We start from the raw sequence: 20,286 nt of genomic DNA on the forward strand, positions 1-20,286 counted from the left end.
TTGACATTTTGCTCTGTAGCCGCCTTCCGCTTCGATTCCGAAAAGGATTTATTGATGCTTAAATCCACAGTATACAGGGTGTGAAGCCGTCTACGGCTATCCTAAGCTGAATGTGCCTGTTCTTGTCAGATCGCAGACTGCTGCCCGGCAAGTACGGGCATGGGAGACTGGCTGGCAATCCAAGGTGCTATTGACATTTTGCTCTGTTGCCGCCTTCCTCTCCGATTCCGAAAAGGATTTATTGATGCTTAAATGCACAGTATAAAAAGCATGACGCTGTCAATGGCCATCCTAAGCTGAACGCGCCTGCTATCGTCAGATCGCAGACTGCTACCCAGCTTAGGGCCCGATAAGTACTGGCATGGGAGACTGGCTGAGAATCCCGGTTGCCGTTGACATTTTGCTCTATTGCTCCGATTCCGAAAATAATTTATTGATGCTTAAATCCACAGTATACAAGGTGTGAAGCTGTCAACAGCCATCCTAAGCTTAACGCGCCTGCTCTCGTCAGATCGCAGACTGGTACAGATCTTAGGGCCTGGTAAGTACCGGCATGGGACACTGGCTGGGAATCCAGGCTGCTGTTGACATTTTGCTCTGTTGCCGCCTTCCGTTCCGATTCCGAAAAGGATTTATTGATGCTTAAATGCACAGTATACAAAGTGTGAAGCTGTCAACTGCCATCCTAAGCTGAACGCGCCTGGTCTCGTCAGATCGCAGATTGCTACCCAGCTTAGGGCCCGGTAAGTACCTGCATGGGAGACTGGCTGGGAATCTCAGGTGTTGTTGACATTTTGCTCTGTAGCCGCCTTCCGCTTCGATTCCGAAAAGGATTTATTGATGCTTAAATCCACAGTATACAGGGTGTGAAGCCGTCTATGGCTATCCTAAGCTGAATGTGCCTGTTCTTGTCAGATCGCAGACTGCTGCCCGGCAAGTACGGGCATGGGAGACTGGCTGGCAATCCAAGGTGCTATTGACATTTTGCTCTGTTGCCGCCTTCCTCTCCGATTCCGAAAAGGATTTATTGATGCTTAAATGCACAGTATAAAAAGCAAGAAGCTGTCAATGGCCATCCTAAGCTGAACGCGCCTGCTCTCGTCAGATCGCAGACTGCTACCCAGCTTAGGGCCCGGTAAGTACTGGCATGGGAGACTGGCTGGGAATCCCAGGTGCCGTGGACATTTTGCTCTATTGCTGCCTTCCGCTCCGATTCCGAAAAGAATTTATTGATGCTTAAATCCACAGTATACAAGGTGTGAAGCTGTCGACGGCCATCCTAAGCTTAACGCGCCTGCTCTCGTCAGATCGCAGACTGTTACAGATCTTAGGGCCCGGTAAGTACCGGCATGGGACACTGGCTGGGAATCCCGGCTGCCGTTGACATTTTGCTGTGTTGCCGCCTTCCGAAAAGGATTTATTGATGCTTAAATGCACAGTATAAAGGGAGAGAAGCTGTAAACGGCCATCCTAAGCTGAACGCGCCTGCTCTCGTCAGATCGCAGACTGCTACCCAGCTTAGGGCCTGTTAAGTACCAGCATGGGAGACTGGCTGGGAATCCCGGGTGCAGTTGACATTTTAATCTGTTGCTGCCTTCCGCTCCAATTCGGAAAAGGATTTATTGATGCTTAAATCCACAATATACAGGGTTTGAAGCTGTCAACGGCCATCCTAAGCCTGAACGTGCCTGCTCTCCTCAGATCGCAGACTGCTGCCCGGCAGATACCGGCATGGGAGACTGGCTGGGAATCCCAGGTGTTGTTGACATTTTGCTCTGTTTCCGATTCCGAAAAGGATTTATTGATGCTTAAATGCACAGTATAAAAAGCATGAAGCTGTCAATGGCCATCCTAAGCTGAACGTGCCTGCTCTCGTCAGATTGAAGACGGCTACCCAGCTTAGGGCCCGGTAAGTACTGGCATGGGAGACTGGCTGGGAATCACGGGTGCCGTTGACATTTTGCTCTATTGCTGCCTTCCGCTCCGATTCCGAAAATAATTTATTGATGCTTAAATCCACAGTATACAAGGTGTGAAGCTGTCGACGGCCATCCTAAGCTTAACGCGCCTGCTCTCGTCAGATCGCAGACTGGTACAGATCTTAGGGCCCGGTAAGTACTAGCATGGGACACTGGCTGGGAATCCCGGCTGCCGTTGACATTTTGCTCTGTTGCCGCCTTCCGTTCCGATTCCGAAAAGGATTTATTGATGCTTAAATGCACAGTATACAAAGTGTGAAGCTGTCAACGGCCATCCTAAGCTGAACGCGCCTGCTCTCGTCAGATCGCAGACTGATACCCAGCTTAGGGCCTGGTAAGTACTAGCATGGGAGACTGGCTGGGAATCCCAGGTGCAGTTGACATTTTAATCTGTTGCCGCCTTCCGTTCCGATTCCGAAAAGGATTTATTGATGCTTAAATGCACAGTATAAAAAGCATGAAGCTGTCAATGGCCATCCTAAGCTGAACGTGCCTGCTCTTGTCAGATCGCAGACGGCTACCCAGCTTAGGGCCCGGTAAGTACTGGCATGGGAGACTGGCTGGGAATCCCGGGTGCCGTTGACATTTTGCTCTATTGCTGCCTTCCGCTCGGATTCCGAAAATAATTTATTGATGCTTAAATCCACAGTATACAAGGTGTGAAGCTGTCAACAGCCATCCTAAGCTTAACGCGCCTGCTCTCGTCAGATCGCAGACTGGTACAGATCTTAGGGCCTGGTAAGTACCGGCATGGGACACTGGCTGGGAATCCAGGCTGCTGTTGACATTTTGCTCTGTTGCCGCCTTCCGTTCCGATTCCGAAAAGGATTTATTGATGCTTAAATGCACAGTATACAAAGTGTGAAGCTGTCAACTGCCATCCTAAGCTGAACGCGCCTGGTCTCGTCAGATCGCAGATTGCTACCCAGCTTAGGGCCCGGTAAGTACCTGCATGGGAGACTGGCTGGGAATCTCAGGTGTTGTTGACATTTTGCTCTGTAGCCGCCTTCCGCTTCGATTCCGAAAAGGATTTATTGATGCTTAAATCCACAGTATACAGGGTGTGAAGCCGTCTATGGCTATCCTAAGCTGAATGTGCCTGTTCTTGTCAGATCGCAGACTGCTGCCCGGCAAGTACGGGCATGGGAGACTGGCTGGCAATCCAAGGTGCTATTGACATTTTGCTCTGTTGCCGCCTTCCTCTCCGATTCCGAAAAGGATTTATTGATGCTTAAATGCACAGTATAAAAAGCAAGAAGCTGTCAATGGCCATCCTAAGCTGAACGCGCCTGCTCTCGTCAGATCGCAGACTGCTACCCAGCTTAGGGCCCGGTAAGTACTGGCATGGGAGACTGGCTGGGAATCCCAGGTGCCGTGGACATTTTGCTCTATTGCTGCCTTCCGCTCCGATTCCGAAAAGAATTTATTGATGCTTAAATCCACAGTATACAAGGTGTGAAGCTGTCGACGGCCATCCTAAGCTTAACGCGCCTGCTCTCGTCAGATCGCAGACTGTTACAGATCTTAGGGCCCGGTAAGTACCGGCATGGGACACTGGCTGGGAATCCCGGCTGCCGTTGACATTTTGCTCTGTTGCCGCCTTCCGAAAAGGATTTATTGATGCTTAAATGCACAGTATAAAGGGAGAGAAGCTGTAAACGGCCATCCTAAGCTGAACGCGCCTGCTCTCGTCAGATCGCAGACTGCTACCCAGCTTAGGGCCTGTTAAGTACCAGCATGGGAGACTGGCTGGGAATCCCGGGTGCAGTTGACATTTTAATCTGTTGCTGCCTTCCGCTCCAATTCGGAAAAGGATTTATTGATGCTTAAATCCACAATATACAGGGTGTGAAGCTGTCAACGGCCATCCTAAGCCTGAACGTGCCTGCTCTCCTCAGATCGCAGACTGGCTGGGAATCACGGGTGCCGTTGACATTTTGCTCTATTGCTGCCTTCCGCTCCGATTCCGAAAATAATTTATTGATGCTTAAATCCACAGTATACAAGGTGTGAAGCTGTCGACGGCCATCCTAAGCTTAACGCGCCTGCTCTCGTCAGATCGCAGACTGGTACAGATCTTAGGGCCCGGTAAGTACTAGCATGGGACACTGGCTGGGAATCCCGGCTGCCGTTGACATTTTGCTCTGTTGCCGCCTTCCGTTCCGATTCCGAAAAGGATTTATTGATGCTTAAATGCACAGTATACAAAGTGTGAAGCTGTCAACGGCCATCCTAAGCTGAACGCGCCTGCTCTCGTCAGATCGCAGACTGATACCCAGCTTAGGGCCTGGTAAGTACCAGCATGGGAGACTGGCTGGGAATCCCAGGTGCAGTTGACATTTTAATCTGTTGCCGCCTTCCTCTCCGATTCCGAAAAGGATTTATTGATGCTTAAATGCACAGTATAAAAAGCATGAAGCTGTCAATGGCCATTCTAAGCTGAACGCGCCTGCTCTCGTCAGATCACAGACTGCTACCCAGCTTAGGTCCCGGTAAGTACTGGCATGGGAGACTGGCAGGGAATCCCGGGTGCCGTTGACATTTTGCTCTATTGCTGCCTTCCGCTCCGATTCCGAAAATAATTTATTGATGCTTAAATCCACAGTATACAAGGTGTGAAGCTGTCGACGGCCATCCTAAGCTTAACGCGCCTGCTCTTGTCAGATCGCAGACTGGTACAGATCTTAGGGCCCGGTAAGTACCGGCATGGGACACTGGCTGGGAATCCCGGCTGCCGTTGACATTTTGCTCTGTTGCCGCCTTCCGTTTCCGATTCCGAAAAGGATTTATTGATGCTTAAATGCACAGTATACAAAGTGTGAAGCTGTCAACGGCCATCCTAAGCTGAACGCGCCTGCTCTCGTCAGATCGCAGACTGATACCCAGCTTAGGGCCTGGTAAGTACCAGCATGGGAGACTGGCTGGGAATCCCGGGTGCAGTTGACATTTTAATCTGTTGCCACCTTCCGCTTCGATTCCGAAAAGGATTTATTGATGCTTAAATCCACAATATACAGGGTGTGAAGCCGTCCACGGCTATCCTAAGCTGAATGTGCCTGTTCTTTTCAGATCGCAGACTGCTGCCCGGAAAGTACGGGCATGGGAGACTGGCTGGCAATCCAAGGTGCTATTGACATTTTGCTCTGTTGCCGCCTTCCTCTCCGATTCCGAAAAGGATTTATTGATGCTTAAATGCACAGTATAAAAAGCATGAAGCTGTCAATGGCCATCCTAAGCTGAACGTGCCTGCTCTCGTCAGATCGCAGACTGCTACCCAGCTTAGGGCCCGGTAAGTACTGGCATGGGAGACTGGCTGGGAATCCCAAGTGCCGTGGACATTTTGCTCTATTGCTGCCTTCCGCTCCGATTCCGAAAAGAATTTATTGATGCTTAAATCCACAGTATACAAGGTGTGTAGCTGTCGACGGCCATCCTAAGCTTAACGCGCCTGCTCTCGTCAGATCGCAGACTGGTACAGATCTTAGGGCCCGGTAAGTACCGGCATGGGACACTGGCTGGGAATCCCGGCTGCCGTTGACATTTTGCTCTGTTGCCGCCTTCCGTTCCGATTCTGAAAAGGATTTATTGATGCTTAAATGCACAGTATACAAAGTGTGAAGCTGTCAACGGCCATCCTAAGCTGAACGCGCCTGCTCTCGTCAGATCGCAGACTGCTACCCAGCTTAGGGCCTGTTAAGTACCAGCATGGGAGACTGGCTGGGAATCCCGGGTGCAGTTGACATTTTAATCTGTTGCCGCCTTCCGCTCCGATTCGGAAAACGATTTATTGATGCTTAAATGCACAGTATAAAGGGCGTGAAGCTGTCAACGGCCATCCTAAGCTGAACGCGCCTGCTCTCGTCAGATCGCAGACTGCTACCCAGCTTAGGGCCCGGTAAGTACCAGCATGGGAGACTGGCTGGGAATCCCAGGTGTTGTTGACATTTTGCTCTGTAGCCGCCTTCCGCTCCGATTCCGAAAAGGCTTTATTGATGCTTAAATCCACAGTATACAGGGTGTGAAGCAGTCTACGGCTATCCTAAGCTGAATGTGCCTGTTCTTGTCAGATCGCAGACTGCTGCCCGGCAAGTGCGGGCATGGGAGACTGGCTGGCAATCCAAGGTGCTATTGACATTTTGCTCTGTTGCCGCCTTCCTCTCCGATTCCGAAAAGGATTTATTGATGCTTAAATGCACAGTATACAAAGTGTGAAGCTGTCAACGGCCATCCTAAGCTGAACGCGCCTGCTCTCGTCAGATCGCAGACTGCTACCCAGCTTAGGGCCTGTTAAGTACCAGCATGGGAGACTGGCTGGGAATCCCGGGTGCAGTTGACATTTTAATCTGTTGCCGCCTTCCGCTCCGATTCGGAAAACGATTTATTGATGCTTAAATGCACAGTATAAAGGGCGTGAAGCTGTCAACGGCCATCCTAAGCTGAACGCGCCTGCTCTCGTCAGATCGCAGACTGCTACCCAGCTTAGGGCCCGGTAAGTACCAGCATGGGAGACTGGCTGGGAATCCCAGGTGTTGTTGACATTTTGCTCTGTAGCCGCCTTCCGCTCCGATTCCGAAAAGGCTTTATTGATGCTTAAATCCACAGTATACAGGGTGTGAAGCAGTCTACGGCTATCCTAAGCTGAATGTGCCTGTTCTTGTCAGATCGCAGACTGCTGCCCGGCAAGTGCGGGCATGGGAGACTGGCTGGCAATCCAAGGTGCTATTGACATTTTGCTCTGTTGCCGCCTTCCTCTCCGATTCCGAAAAGGATTTATTGATGCTTAAATGCATAGTATAAAAAGCATGAAGCTGTCAATGGCCATCCTAAGCTGAACGTGCCTGCTCTCGTCAGATCGCAGACTGCTACCCAGCTTAGCGCCCGGTAAGTACTGGCATGGGAGACTGGCTGGGAATCCCAAGTGCCGTGGACATTTTGCTCTATTGCCGCCTTCCGTTCCGATTCTGAAAAGGATTTATTGATGCTTAAATGCACAGTATACAAAGTGTGAAGCTGTCAACGGCCATCCTAAGCTGAACGCGCCTGCTCTCGTCAGATCGCAGACTGCTACCCAGCTTAGGGCCTGTTAAGTACCAGCATGGGAGACTGGCTGGGAATCCCGGGTGCAGTTGACATTTTAATCTGTTGCCGCCTTCCGCTCCAATTCGGAAAAGGATTTATTGATGCTTAAATCCACAGTATACAGGGCGTGAAGCTGTCAACGGCCATCCTAAGCTGAACGCGCCTGCTCTCGTCAGATCGCAGACTGCTACCCAGCTTAGGGCCCGGTAAGTACCAGCATGGGAGACTGGCTGGGAATCCCAGGTGTTGTTGACATTTTGCTCTGTAGCCGCCTTCCGCTTCGATTCCGAAAAGGATTTATTGATGCTTAAATCCACAGTATACAGGGTGTGAAGCCGTCTACGGCTATCCTAAGCTGAATGTGCCTGTTCTTGTCAGATCGCAGACTGCTGCCCGGCAAGTACGGGCATGGGAGACTGGCTGGCAATCCAAGGTGCTATTGACATTTTGCTCTGTTGCCGCCTTCCTCTCCGATTCCGAAAAGGATTTATTGATGCTTAAATGCACAGTATAAAAAGCAAGAAGCTGTCAATGGCCATCCTAAGCTGAACGCGCCTGCTCTTGTCAGATCGCAGACTGCTACCCAGCTTAGGGCCCGGTAAGTACTGGCATGGGAGACTGGCTGGGAATCCCAGGTGCCGTGGACATTTTGCTCTATTGCTGCCTTCCGCTCCGATTCCGAAAATAATTTATTGATGCTTAAATCCACAGTATACAAGGTGTGAAGCTGTCGACGGCCATCCTAAGCTTAACGCGCCTGCTCTCGTCAGATCGCAGACTGTTACAGATCTTAGGGCCCGGTAAGTACCGGCATGGGACACTGGCTGGGAATCCCGGCTGCCGTTGACATTTTGCTCTGTTGCCGCCTTCCGAAAAGGATTTATTGATGCTTAAATGCACAGTATAAAGGGCCAGAAGCTGTCAAGGGCCATCCTAAGCTGAACGCGCCTGCGCTCGTCAGATCGCAGACTGCTACCCAGCTTAGGGCCTGGTAAGTACCAGCATGGGAGACTGGCTGGGAATCCCGGGTGCAGTTGACATTTTAATCTGTTGCCGCCTTCCGCTCCGATTCGGAAAAGGATTTATTGATGCTTAAATCCACAATATACAGGGTGTGAAGCTGTCAACGGCCATCCTAAGCCTGAACGTGCCTGCTCTCCTCAGATCGCAGACTGCTGCCCGGCAGTTAACGGCATGGGAGACTGGCTGGCAATCCAAGGTGCCGTTGACATTTTGCTCTGTTGCCGCCTTCCTCTCTGATTAATAAAAATATTTATTGATGCTTAAATCCACAATATACAAGGCGTGAAGATGTCAATGGCCATCCTAAGCTGAACGCGCCTGCTCTCGTCAGATCGCAGACTGCTACCAAGCTTAGGGCCCAGTAAGTACCATCATGGGAGACGGGCTGGGAATTCCGGGTGTAGTTGACATTTTGCTCTGTTGCCGCCTTCCGTTCCGATTCCGAAAAGGATTTATTGATGCTTAAATGCACAGTATAAAAAGCATGAAGCTGTCAATGGCCATCCTAAGCTGAACGCGCCTGCTCTCGTCAGATCGCAGACTGCTACCCAGCTTAGGGCCCGGTAAGTACTGGCATGGGAGACTGGCTGAGAATCCCTGTTGCCGTTGACATTTTGCTCTATTGCTCCGATTCCGAAAATAATTTATTGATGCTTAAATCCACAGTATACAAGGTGTGAAGCTGTCAACAGCCATCTTAAGCTTAACGCGCCTGCTCTCGTCAGATCGCAGACTGGTACAGATCTTAGGGCCTGTAAGTACCGGCATGGGACACTGGCTGGGAATCCCGGCTGCTGTTGACATTTTGCTCTGTTGCCGCCTTCCGTTCCGATTCCGAAAAGGATTTATTGATGCTTAAATGCACAGTATAAAGGGCGTGAAGCTGTCAACGGCCATCCTAAGCTGAACGCGCCTGCTCTCGTCAGATCGCAGACTGCTACCCTGCTTAGGGCCCGGTAAGTACCAGCATGGGAGACTGGCTGGGAATCTCACGTGTTGTTGACATTTTGCTCTGTAGCTCTGTAGACATTTTGCTCCGATTCCGAAAAGGATTTATTGATGCTTAAATCCACAATATACAGGGTGTGAAGCCGTCTACGGCTATCCTAAGCTGAATGCGCCTGTTCTTGTCAGATCGCAGACTGCTGCCCGGCAAGTACGGGCATGGGAGACTGGCTGGCAATCCAAGGTGCTATTGACATTTTGCTCTGTTGCCGCCTTCCTCTCCGATTCCGAAAAGGATTTATTGATGCTTAAATGCACAGTATAAAAAGCAAGAAGCTGTCAATGGCCATCCTAAGCTGAACGCGCCTGCTCTCGTCAGATCGCAGACTGCTACCCAGCTTAGGGCCCGGTAAGTACTGGCATGGGAGACTGGCTGGGAATCCCAGGTGCCGTGGACATTTTGCTCTATTGCTGCCTTCCGCTCCGATTCCGAAAAGAATTTATTGATGCTTAAATCCACAGTATACAAGGTGTGAAGCTGTCGACGGCCATCCTAAGCTTAACGCGCCTGCTCTCGTCAGATCGCAGACTGTTACAGATCTTAGGGCCCGGTAAGTACCGGCATGGGACACTGGCTGGGAATCCCGGCTGCCGTTGACATTTTGCTCTGTTGCCGCCTTCCGAAAAGGATTTATTGATGCTTAAATGCACAGTATAAAGGGAGAGAAGCTGTAAACGGCCATCCTAAGCTGAACGCGCCTGCTCTCGTCAGATCGCAGACTGCTACCCAGCTTAGGGCCTGTTAAGTACCAGCATGGGAGACTGGCTGGGAATCCCGGGTGCAGTTGACATTTTAATCTGTTGCTGCCTTCCGCTCCAATTCGGAAAAGGATTTATTGATGCTTAAATCCACAATATACAGGGTGTGAAGCTGTCAACGGCCATCCTAAGCCTGAACGTGCCTGCTCTCCTCAGATCGCAGACTGGCTGGGAATCACGGGTGCCGTTGACATTTTGCTCTATTGCTGCCTTCCGCTCCGATTCCGAAAATAATTTATTGATGCTTAAATCCACAGTATACAAGGTGTGAAGCTGTCGACGGCCATCCTAAGCTTAACGCGCCTGCTCTCGTCAGATCGCAGACTGGTACAGATCTTAGGGCCCGGTAAGTACTAGCATGGGACACTGGCTGGGAATCCCGGCTGCCGTTGACATTTTGCTCTGTTGCCGCCTTCCGTTCCGATTCCGAAAAGGATTTATTGATGCTTAAATGCACAGTATACAAAGTGTGAAGCTGTCAACGGCCATCCTAAGCTGAACGCGCCTGCTCTCGTCAGATCGCAGACTGATACCCAGCTTAGGGCCTGGTAAGTACCAGCATGGGAGACTGGCTGGGAATCCCAGGTGCAGTTGACATTTTAATCTGTTGCCGCCTTCCTCTCCGATTCCGAAAAGGATTTATTGATGCTTAAATGCACAGTATAAAAAGCATGAAGCTGTCAATGGCCATCCTAAGCTGAACGCGCCTGCTCTCGTCAGATCACAGACTGCTACCCAGCTTAGGTCCCGGTAAGTACTGGCATGGGAGACTGGCAGGGAATCCCGGGTGCCGTTGACATTTTGCTCTATTGCTGCCTTCCGCTCCGATTCCGAAAATAATTTATTGATGCTTAAATCCACAGTATACAAGGTGTGAAGCTGTCGACGGCCATCCTAAGCTTAACGCGCCTGCTCTTGTCAGATCGCAGACTGGTACAGATCTTAGGGCCCGGTAAGTACCGGCATGGGACACTGGCTGGGAATCCCGGCTGCCGTTGACATTTTGCTCTGTTGCCGCCTTCCGTTTCCGATTCCGAAAAGGATTTATTGATGCTTAAATGCACAGTATACAAAGTGTGAAGCTGTCAACGGCCATCCTAAGCTGAACGCGCCTGCTCTCGTCAGATCGCAGACTGATACCCAGCTTAGGGCCTGGTAAGTACCAGCATGGGAGACTGGCTGGGAATCCCGGGTGCAGTTGACATTTTAATCTGTTGCCACCTTCCGCTTCGATTCCGAAAAGGATTTATTGATGCTTAAATCCACAATATACAGGGTGTGAAGCCGTCCACGGCTATCCTAAGCTGAATGTGCCTGTTCTTTTCAGATCGCAGACTGCTGCCCGGAAAGTACGGGCATGGGAGACTGGCTGGCAATCCAAGGTGCTATTGACATTTTGCTCTGTTGCCGCCTTCCTCTCCGATTCCGAAAAGGATTTATTGATGCTTAAATGCACAGTATAAAAAGCATGAAGCTGTCAATGGCCATCCTAAGCTGAACGTGCCTGCTCTCGTCAGATCGCAGACTGCTACCCAGCTTAGGGCCCGGTAAGTACTGGCATGGGAGACTGGCTGGGAATCCCAAGTGCCGTGGACATTTTGCTCTATTGCTGCCTTCCGCTCCGATTCCGAAAAGAATTTATTGATGCTTAAATCCACAGTATACAAGGTGTGTAGCTGTCGACGGCCATCCTAAGCTTAACGCGCCTGCTCTCGTCAGATCGCAGACTGGTACAGATCTTAGGGCCCGGTAAGTACCGGCATGGGACACTGGCTGGGAATCCCGGCTGCCGTTGACATTTTGCTCTGTTGCCGCCTTCCGTTCCGATTCTGAAAAGGATTTATTGATGCTTAAATGCACAGTATACAAAGTGTGAAGCTGTCAACGGCCATCCTAAGCTGAACGCGCCTGCTCTCGTCAGATCGCAGACTGCTACCCAGCTTAGGGCCTGTTAAGTACCAGCATGGGAGACTGGCTGGGAATCCCGGGTGCAGTTGACATTTTAATCTGTTGCCGCCTTCCGCTCCGATTCGGAAAACGATTTATTGATGCTTAAATGCACAGTATAAAGGGCGTGAAGCTGTCAACGGCCATCCTAAGCTGAACGCGCCTGCTCTCGTCAGATCGCAGACTGCTACCCAGCTTAGGGCCCGGTAAGTACCAGCATGGGAGACTGGCTGGGAATCCCAGGTGTTGTTGACATTTTGCTCTGTAGCTGCCTTCCGCTCCGATTCCGAAAAGGCTTTATTGATGCTTAAATCCACAGTATACAGGGTGTGAAGCCGTCTACGGCTATCCTAAGCTGAATGTGCCTGTTCTTGTCAGATCGCAGACTGCTGCCCGGCAAGTGCGGGCATGGGAGACTGGCTGGCAATCCAAGGTGCTATTGACATTTTGCTCTGTTGCCGCCTTCCTCTCCGATTCCGAAAAGGATTTATTGATGCTTAAATGCATAGTATAAAAAGCATGAAGCTGTCAATGGCCATCCTAAGCTGAACGTGCCTGCTCTCGTCAGATCGCAGACTGCTACCCAGCTTAGCGCCCGGTAAGTACGGGCATGGGAGACTGGCTGGGAATCCCAAGTGCCGTGGACATTTTGCTCTATTGCCGCCTTCCGTTCCGATTCTGAAAAGGATTTATTGATGCTTAAATGCACAGTATACAAAGTGTGAAGCTGTCAACGGCCATCCTAAGCTGAACGCGCCTGCTCTCGTCAGATCGCAGACTGCTACCCAGCTTAGGGCCTGTTAAGTACCAGCATGGGAGACTGGCTGGGAATCCCGGGTGCAGTTGACATTTTAATCTGTTGCCGCCTTCCGCTCCAATTCGGAAAAGGATTTATTGATGCTTAAATCCACAGTATACAGGGCGTGAAGCTGTCAACGGCCATCCTAAGCTGAACGCGCCTGCTCTCGTCAGATCGCAGACTGCTACCCAGCTTAGGGCCCGGTAAGTACCAGCATGGGAGACTGGCTGGGAATCCCAGGTGTTGTTGACATTTTGCTCTGTAGCCGCCTTCCGCTTCGATTCCGAAAAGGATTTATTGATGCTTAAATCCACAGTATACAGGGTGTGAAGCCGTCTACGGCTATCCTAAGCTGAATGTGCCTGTTCTTGTCAGATCACAGACTGCTGCCCGGCAAGTACGGGCATGGGAGACTGGCTGGCAATCCAAGGTGCTATTGACATTTTGCTCTGTTGCCGCCTTCCTCTCCGATTCCGAAAAGGATTTATTGATGCTTAAATGCACAGTATAAAAAGCAAGAAGCTGTCAATGGCCATCCTAAGCTGAACGCGCCTGCTCTTGTCAGATCGCAGACTGCTACCCAGCTTAGGGCCCGGTAAGTACTGGCATGGGAGACTGGCTGGGAATCCCAGGTGCCGTGGACATTTTGCTCTATTGCTGCCTTCCGCTCCGATTCCGAAAATAATTTATTGATGCTTAAATCCACAGTATACAAGGTGTGAAGCTGTCGACGGCCATCCTAAGCTTAACGCGCCTGCTCTCGTCAGATCGCAGACTGTTACAGATCTTAGGGCCCGGTAAGTACCGGCATGGGACACTGGCTGGGAATCCCGGCTGCCGTTGACATTTTGCTCTGTTGCCGCCTTCCGAAAAGGATTTATTGATGCTTAAATCCACAGTATAAAGGGCCAGAAGCTGTCAAGGGCCATCCTAAGCTGAACGCGCCTGCGCTCGTCAGATCGCAGACTGCTACCCAGCTTAGGGCCTGGTAAGTACCAGCATGGGAGACTGGCTGGGAATCCCGGGTGCAGTTGACATTTTAATCTGTTGCCGCCTTCCGCTCCGATTCGGAAAAGGATTTATTGATGCTTAAATCCACAATATACAGGGTGTGAAGCTGTCAACGGCCATCCTAAGCCTGAACGTGCCTGCTCTCCTCAGATCGCAGACTGCTGCCCGGCAGTTAACGGCATGGGAGACTGGCTGGCAATCCAAGGTGCCGTTGACATTTTGCTCTGTTGCCGCCTTCCTCTCTGATTAATAAAAATATTTATTGATGCTTAAATCCACAATATACAAGGCGTGAAGATGTCAACGGCCATCCTAAGCTGAACGCGCCTGCTCTCGTCAGATCGCAGACTGCTACCAAGCTTAGGGCCCAGTAAGTACCATCATGGGAGACGGGCTGGGAATTCCGGGTGTAGTTGACATTTTGCTCTGTTGCCGCCTTCCGTTCCGATTCCGAAAAGGATTTATTGATGCTTAAATGCACAGTATAAAAAGCATGAAGCTGTCAATGGCCATCCTAAGCTGAACGCGCCTGCTCTCGTCAGATCGCAGACTGCTACCCAGCTTAGGGCCCGGTAAGTACTGGCATGGGAGACTGGCTGAGAATCCCTGTTGCCGTTGACATTTTGCTCTATTGCTCCGATTCCGAAAATAATTTATTGATGCTTAAATCCACAGTATACAAGGTGTGAAGCTGTCAACAGCCATCTTAAGCTTAACGCGCCTGCTCTCGTCAGATCGCAGACTGGTACAGATCTTAGGGCCTGTAAGTACCGGCATGGGACACTGGCTGGGAATCCCGGCTGCTGTTGACATTTTGCTCTGTTGCCGCCTTCCGTTCCGATTCCGAAAAGGATTTATTGATGCTTAAATGCACAGTATAAAGGGCATGAAGCTGTCAACGGCCATCCTAAGCTGAACGCGCCTGCTCTCGTCAGATCGCAGACTGCTACCCTGCTTAGGGCCCGGTAAGTACCAGCATGGGAGACTGGCTGGGAATCTCACGTGTTGTTGACATTTTGCTCTGTAGCTCTGTAGACATTTTGCTCCGATTCCGAAAAGGATTTATTGATGCTTAAATCCACAATATACAGGGTGTGAAGCCGTCTACGGCTATCCTAAGCTGAATGCGCCTGTTCTTGTCAGATCGCAGACTGCTGCCCGGCAAGTACGGGCAGGGGAGACTGGCTGGCAATCCAAGGTGCTATTGACATTTTGCTCTTTTGCCGCCTTCCTCTCCGATTAAAAAAAATATTTATTGATGCTTAAATCCACAGTATACAAAGCGTGAAGATGTCAACGGCCATCTTAAGCTGAACGCGCCTGCTCTCGTCAGATCGCAGACTGCTACCAAGCTTAGGGCCCGGTAAGTACTGGCATGGGAGACTGGCTGGGAATCCCGGGTGCCGTTGACATTTTGCTCTGTTGCCGCCTCCGTTTCCGTTTCCGTTTCCGATTCCGAAAAGGATTTATTGATGCTTAAATGCACAGTATAAAAAGCATGAAGCTGTCAATGGCCATCCTAAGCTGAACGCGCCTGCTCTCGTCAGATCGCAGACTGCTACCCAGCTTAGGGCCCGGTAAGTACTGGCATGGGAGACTGGCTGAGAATCCCTGTTGCCGTTGACATTTTGCTCTATTGCTCCGATTCCGAAAATAATTTATTGATGCTTAAATCCACAGTATACAAGGTGTGAAGCTGTCAACAGCCATCCTAAGCTTAACGCGCCTGCTCTCGTCAGATCGCAGACTGGTACAGATCTTAGGGCCTGTAAGTACCGGCATGGGACACTGGCTGGGAATCCCGGCTGCTGTTGACATTTTGCTCTGTTGCCGCCTTCCGTTCCGATTCCGAAAAGGATTTATTGATGCTTAAATGCACAGTATACAAAGTGTGAAGCTGTCAACCGCCATCCTAAGCTGAACGCGCCTGGTCTCGTCAGATCGCAGACTGCTACCCAGCTTAGGGCCTGGTAAGTACCAGCATGGGAGACTGGCTGGGAATCCCGGGTGCAGTTGACATTTTAATCTGTTGCCGCCTTCCGCTCCGATTCGGAAATGGATTTATTGATGCTTAAATGCACAGTATAAAGGGCGTGAAGCTGTCAACGGCCATCCTAAGCTGAACGCGCCTGCTCTCGTCAGATCGCAGACTGCTACCCTGCTTAGGGCCCGGTAAGTACCAGCATGGGAGACTGGCTGGGAATCTCAGGTGTTGTTGACATTCTGCTCTGTTGCCGCCTTCCGTTCCGATTCCGAAAAGGATTTATTGATGCTTAAATGCACAGTATAAAAAGCATGAAGCTGTCAATGGCCATCCTAAGCTGAACGTCACTGCTCTTTTCAGATCGCAGACGGCTACCCAGCTTAGGGCCCGGTAAGTACTGGCATGGGAGACTGGCTGGGAATCCCGGGTGCCGTTGACATTTTGCTCTATTGCTGCCTTCTGCTCCGATTCCGAAAATAATTTATTGATGCTTAAATCCACAGTATACAAGGTGTGAAGCTGTCGACGGCCATCCTAAGCTTAACGCGCCTGCTCTCGTCAGATCGCAGACTGGTACAGATCTTAGGGCCCGATAAGTACCGGCATGGGACACTGGCTGGGAATCCCGGCTGCCGTTGACATTTTGCTCTGTTGCCGCCTTCCGTTCCGATTCCGAAAAGGATTTATTGATGCTTAAATGCACAGTATAAAGGGCAAGAAGCTGTCAACGGCCATCCTAAGCTGAACGTGCCTGCTCTCGTCAGATCGCAGACTGCTACCCAGCTTAGGGCCTGGTAAGTACCAGCATGGGAGACTGGCTGGGAATCCAGGGTGCAGTTGACATTTTAATCTGTTGCCGCCTTCTGCTCCGATTCGGAAATGGATTTATTGATGCTTAAATGCACAGTATAAAGGGCGTGAAGCTGTCAACGGCCATCCTAAGCTGAACGCGCCTGCTCTCGTCAGATCGCAGACTGCTACCCTGCTTAGGGCCCGGTAAGTACCAGCATGGGAGACTGGCTGGGAATCTCAGGTGTTGTTGACATTTTGCTCTGTAGCTCTGTAGACATTTTGCTCCGATTCCGAAAAGGATTTATTGATGCTTAAATCCACAATATACAGGGTGTGAAGCCGTCTACGGCTATCCTAAGCTGAATGCGCCTGTTCTTGTCAGATCGCAGACTGCTGCCCGGCAAGTACGGGCAGGGGAGACTGGCTGGCAATCCAAGGTGCTATTGACATTTTGCTCTGTTGCCGCCTTCCTCTCCGATTAAAAAAAATATTTATTGATGCTTAAATCCACAGTATACAAGGCGTGAAGATGTCAATGGCCATCTTAAGCTGAACGCGCCTGCTCTCGTCAGATCGCAGACTGCTACCCAGCTTAGGGCCCGGTAAGTACTGGCATGGGAGACTGGCTGGGAATCCCGGGTGCCGTTGACATTTTGCTCTGTTGCCGCCTCCGTTTCCGATTCCGAAAAGGATTTATTGATGCTTAAATACACAGTATACAAAGTGTGAAGCTGTCAACGGCCATCCTAAGCTGAACGCGCCTGCTCTCGTCAGATCGCAGACTGACACCCAGCTTAGGGCCTGGTAAGTACCAGCATGGGAGACTGGCTGAGAATCCCGTGTGCAGTTGACATTTTAATCTGTTGCCGCCTTCTGCGCCGATTCGGAAAAGGATTTATTGATGCTTAAATCCACAGTATACAGGGTGTGAAGCTGTCAACGGCCATCCTAAGCTGAACGCGCCTGCACTCGTCAGATCGCAGACTGCTACCCAGCTTAGGGCCCGGTAAGTACCAGCATGGGAGACTGGCTTGGAATCCCAGGTGTTGTTGACATTTTGCTCTGTAGCCGCCTTCCGCTTCGATTCCGAAAAGGATTTATTGATGCTTAAATCCACAGTATGCAGGGTGTGAAGCCGTCTACGGCTATCCTAAGCTGAATGTGCCTGTTCTTGTCAGATCGCAGACTGCTGCCTGGCAGTTACCGACATGGGAGACTGGCTGGCAATCCAAGGTGCCATTGACATTTTGCTCTGTTGCCGCCTTCCTCTCCGATTAATAAAAATATTTATTGATGCTTAAATCCACAATATACAAGTCGTGAAGATGTCAACGGCCATTCTAAGCTGAACGCGCCTGCTCTCGTCAGATCGCAGACTGCTACCCAGCTTAGGGCCCAGTAAGTATCGGCATGGGAGACTGGCTGGGAATCCCGGGTGCAGTTGACATTTTGCTCTGTTGCCGCCTTCCGTTCCGATTCCGAAAAGGATTTATTGATGCTTAAATGCACAGTATAAAAAGCATGAAGCTGTCAATGGCCATCCTAAGCTGAACGTGCCTGCTCTTTTCAGATCGCAGACGGCTACCCAGCTTAGGGCCCGGTAAGTACTGGCATGGGAGACTGGCTGGGAATCCCGGGTGCCGTTGACATTTTGCTCTATTGCTGCCTTCTGCTCCGATTCCGAAAATAATTTATTGATGCTTAAATCCACAGTATACAAGGTGTGAAGCTGTCGACGGCCATCCTAAGCTTAACGCGCCTGGTCTCGTCAGATCGCAGACTGGTACAGATCTTAGGGCCCGATAAGTACCGGCATGGGACACTGGCTGGGAATCCCGGCTGCCGTTGACATTTTGCTCTGTTGCCGCCTTCCGTTCCGATTCCGAAAAGGATTTATTGATGCTTAAATGCACAGTATAAAGGGCAAGAAGCTGTCAACGGCCATCCTAAGCTGATTGCGCCTGCTCTCGTCAGATCGCAGACTGCTACCCAGCTTCGGGCCTGGTAAGTACCAGCATGGGAGACTGGCTGGGAATCCCGGGTGCAGTTGACATTTTGCTCTGTTTCTGCTCCGATTCCGAAAATTATTTATTGATGCTTAAATCCACAGTATACAAAAGGTGTGAAGCTGTCAACGGCCATCCTAAGCTGAACGCGCCTGTTCTCGTCAGACTGCAGACTGTTATCCAGCTTAGGGCCTGGTAAGTACCAGCATGGGAGACTAGCTGGGAATCCTGGGTGCAGTTGACATTTTAATCTGTTGCCGCCTTCCGCTCCGATTCGGAAAAGGATTTATTGATGCTTAAATGCACAGTATAAAAAGCATGAAGCTGTCAATGGCCATCCTGAGCTGAACGCGCCTGCTCTCGTCAGATCGCAAGCTGCTACCCAGCTTAGGGCCTGGTAAGTACTGGCATGGGAGACTGGCTGGGAATCCCGGTTGCCGTTGACATTTTGCTCTATTGCTGCCTTCCGCTCCGATTCCGAAAATAATTTATTGATGCTTAAATCCACAGTATACAAGGTGTGAAGCTGTCGACGGCCATCCTAAGCTTAACGCGCCTGCTCTCGTCAGATCGCAGACTGGTACAGATCTTAGGGCCCGGTAAGTACCGGCATGGGACACTGGCTGGGAATCCCGGGTGCCGTTGACATTTTGCTCTGTTGCCGCCTTCCGTTCCGATTCCGAAAAGGATTTATTGATGCTTAAATGCACAGTAGACAAAGTGTGAAGCTGTCAACGGCCATCCTAAGCTGAACGCGCCTGCTCTCGTCAGATCGCAGCCTGTTATCCAGCTTAGGGCCTGGTAAGTACCAGCATGGGAGACTAGCTGGGAATCCTGGGTGCAGTTGACATTTTAATCTGTTGCCGCCTTCTGCTCCGATTCGGAAAAGGATTTATTGATGCTTAAATGCACAGTATAAAGGGCGTGAAGCTGTTAACGGCCATCCTAAGCTGAACGCGCCTGCTCTCGTCAGATCGCAGACTGCTACCCAGCTTAGGGCCCGGTAAGTACCAGCATTGGAGACTGGCTGGGAATCTCAGGTGTTGTTGACATTTTGCTCTGTAGCTCTGTAGACATTTTGCTCCGATTCCGAAAAGGATTTATTGATGCTTAAATCCACAATATACAGGGTGTGAAGCCGTCTACAGCTATCCTAAGCTGAATGCGCCTGTTCTTGTCAGATCGCAGACTGCTGCCCGGCAAGTACGGGCATGGGAGACTGGCTGGCAATCCAAGGTGCTATTGACATTTTGATCTGTTGCCGCCTTCCTCTCCGATTAAAAAAAATATTTATTGATGCTTAAATCCACAGTATACAAGGCGTGAAGATGTCAACGGCCATCCTAAGCTGAACGCGCCTGCTCTTGTCAGATCGCAGACTGCTACCCAGCTTAGGACCCGGTAAGTACTGGCATGGGAGACTGGCTGGGAATCCCGGGTGCCGTTGATATTTTGCTCTATTGCTGACTTCCGCTCCGATTCCGAAAAGAATTTATTGATGCTTAAATCCACAGTATACAAAGTGTGAAGCTGTCGACGGCCATCCTAAGCTTAACGCGCCTGCTCTCGTCAGATCGCAGACTGGTACAGATCTTAGGGCCCGGTAAGTACCGGCATGGGAAACTGGCTGGGAATCCCGGCTGCCGTTGACATTTTGCTCTGTTGCCGCCTTCCGTTCCAATTCCGAAAAGGATTTATTGATGCCTAAATGCACAGTATAAAGAGCGAGAAGCTGTCAACGGCCATCCTAAGCTGAACGCGCCTGCTCTCGTCAGATTGCAGACTGCTACCCAGCTTAGGGCCCGGTAAGTACCAGCATGGGAGACTTGCTGGGAATCCCAGGTGTCGTTGACATTTTGCTCTGTTTCCGCCTTCCGCTCCGATTCCGAAAAGGATTTATTG

At 50.6% G+C, this 20,286-nt stretch overlaps 11 pseudogenes; all 11 read left to right on the plus strand.

The window, feature by feature from the left end:
- Positions 1-1,064: 1,064 nt before the first annotated feature.
- On the plus strand, positions 1,065-1,184 carry LOC130328964 (5S ribosomal RNA; annotated as a pseudogene).
- A 1,058-nt stretch (positions 1,185-2,242) lies between these two features.
- On the plus strand, positions 2,243-2,362 carry LOC130352322 (5S ribosomal RNA; annotated as a pseudogene).
- Positions 2,363-3,240: 878 nt separating this feature from the next.
- On the plus strand, positions 3,241-3,360 carry LOC130328975 (5S ribosomal RNA; annotated as a pseudogene).
- A 2,443-nt stretch (positions 3,361-5,803) lies between these two features.
- LOC130319075 (5S ribosomal RNA) lies at positions 5,804-5,923 on the plus strand (annotated as a pseudogene).
- A 474-nt stretch (positions 5,924-6,397) lies between these two features.
- LOC130319086 (5S ribosomal RNA) lies at positions 6,398-6,517 on the plus strand (annotated as a pseudogene).
- A 676-nt stretch (positions 6,518-7,193) lies between these two features.
- Positions 7,194-7,313, plus strand: LOC130319097 (5S ribosomal RNA; annotated as a pseudogene).
- A 2,051-nt stretch (positions 7,314-9,364) lies between these two features.
- Positions 9,365-9,484, plus strand: LOC130328986 (5S ribosomal RNA; annotated as a pseudogene).
- Positions 9,485-11,927: 2,443 nt separating this feature from the next.
- Positions 11,928-12,047, plus strand: LOC130319108 (5S ribosomal RNA; annotated as a pseudogene).
- Positions 12,048-12,723: 676 nt separating this feature from the next.
- On the plus strand, positions 12,724-12,843 carry LOC130319119 (5S ribosomal RNA; annotated as a pseudogene).
- A 4,066-nt stretch (positions 12,844-16,909) lies between these two features.
- Positions 16,910-17,029, plus strand: LOC130347610 (5S ribosomal RNA; annotated as a pseudogene).
- Positions 17,030-20,118: 3,089 nt separating this feature from the next.
- LOC130347229 (5S ribosomal RNA) lies at positions 20,119-20,238 on the plus strand (annotated as a pseudogene).
- The last annotated feature ends 48 nt before the right edge of the window (positions 20,239-20,286 follow it).

Source organism: Hyla sarda, chromosome 1, assembly GCF_029499605.1.
Source record: "Hyla sarda isolate aHylSar1 chromosome 1, aHylSar1.hap1, whole genome shotgun sequence".
NCBI lineage: Eukaryota > Metazoa > Chordata > Amphibia > Anura > Hylidae > Hyla > Hyla sarda.